Below are 1990 nucleotides of genomic sequence, written 5' to 3'. Positions count from 1 at the left end.
AGTTCAGTTCATCTTTTAATCTTTAACCAAGTGTTTAATCATGTTGAGTGGCAAGGTGTTTCATGTTTTCCGTAGCATGCTTAGTTAGTTGAGTTCTTATTTTCAGCCTGACGTTTACTTGATCCAGTAGTAATCAGTGACTTGATCCAGTAGATAGTTTACTTTGTGCCTAGTGTAAACTCAGTAGTTAAAACTCCCAAAATTAAAGCGTGGCAGCAGCCGGACCCTATTCACTATGCACACACTCGATACACTCGTTTCTCTATGGGATCGACCCCGAACTTGCCGCTTTACTGTTAAAGTAGTGCAAATCGGGAGTTATATAAATTACATTGGTTGGCTGGCGAGAGCGAGATCGCCTTGATCAAGTGGCAACGACATTTGCTAACTGATCCATCCGGTTCAGCTATCTTCTATATAGCTTGATCCACTCACGCGAGAACGACAAAGTAGACTTAGTAAATGACAAATCAAAATTAAATATATCCGGAGGTTGAGTATGTATAGAATTAAGCGGTGGAGTTTCCTGCTGCTGCAAGTTTAGCTCTCTTGTCTTTCATCAATATTTTACCAGATGGAGACTTGGGAAGTAGACTTTTTGTGTAGTCTCTTATAAAAAACACCACCAGCTAAATTTATAACAAAAAAAAATCACAATTTGTTGATATATACTACATTTTTTTTATATCTAGAAATGGCATAAAAAATTTATTAAGTTTAATTTAAATTATCTATTTGGAGATGAATTCCTTAACAACTTCTTCAGTAAGTTTAGAACCATTTGATGGAACTACAAAGGCAACAGGAACTTCACCAACAGCTTCATGTTTTTTCCTATTACATAAATATAACAAAATAGTTAGATTTGTGGATGGTAAATAAAAAATTATTTATTGATGACTTACGACACAACAACAGCATCAGAAATTTGAGGATGTGATGAGAAGAGCCTTCAGCTCAACTGTTGGTACCTGCTCATCATAAACAATATATACGTTATATCTACACTTTAATCACATATATACATAATAAATACTAGTACAAGCATAAGTAAGTTACATGAAAGCCTTTGAATTTGATGAGTTCCTTGACCCTGTCTACAATGAAAACATCGTCATCGTCGTCCACATACCCGATGTATCCGGTGTGGAGCCACCCGTCCACGTCTATTTTCAAGTACCCTATTTTCACATATTTATGAATCAACTAATCGTTGCATGAAATAAATTACATATATTAGTATAGTTGCAAATTACTACTTCCTCCGTCCCAGCTAAGATGACACACTTTCCTTTTTACTTTATCCTAAATAAGATGACATATTTCTATTTTTGGTAATCTTTTCCCTCCAATTAATATACCCAACCACTTTTTCTCACACCAATTAAAATATTCAACTATCTTTCCCTCTCTATTTAATACTTACACCCACATTTTATCTCTCTAATTAAACACATTAACCAATAACTCCTAAAATCTCGTGCCGAAGAATAAACGTATCATCTTAGCCCGGACGGAAAGAGTGATTAAGAAGTAAGTGTCTTTCATGATCTGGGGTCCACGGATGCAAATTTCACCCGGTTGGTTGAGGGGGAGGGAGCAGCCGGTGTCCGGGTCAACGACCTTGAGCTTGGCGTTGCGGACCACATTGCCGCATGAGCCGGACTTGGTTGGTAGTGGCAACATGGCGAAGGACGACAACATAGATAAGACCGGCCCGACCTCAGTCATGCCGTAACCCTAATTTATCATGAACCTAACTACTTATTTTCATTAATTAAAGAAATAGATAAAGTAACATAAAAGAGATATATATACATGAAGTAGTACTCCCTCCGTCCCACCACAAGTGATCTGTGTAAGTGCATCTTACACAGGTCTACTATGTATTTGGCAATAAAGTAGACTCGTGTAAGTGCATCTTACACGGGTCTAGTTTATTGCCAAATACATAGTACTCCCGCCGTCCCACCACAAGTAATCAACTTTC

The 1990-nt window shown here is 37.4% G+C and overlaps 1 pseudogene; it reads right to left on the bottom strand.

Moving 5' to 3' along the window:
* Positions 1-671: 671 nt before the first annotated feature.
* LOC121759065 lies at positions 672-1731 on the bottom strand (annotated as a pseudogene).
* Positions 1732-1990: the final 259 nt, after the last annotated feature.

Source organism: Salvia splendens, chromosome 12, assembly GCF_004379255.2.
Source record: "Salvia splendens isolate huo1 chromosome 12, SspV2, whole genome shotgun sequence".
In the NCBI taxonomy this organism is placed as follows: Eukaryota; Viridiplantae; Streptophyta; class Magnoliopsida; order Lamiales; family Lamiaceae; genus Salvia; species Salvia splendens.
Note: the sequence above shows the minus strand (reverse complement) of the source record. Positions and strands in the feature narration are given on the sequence as shown.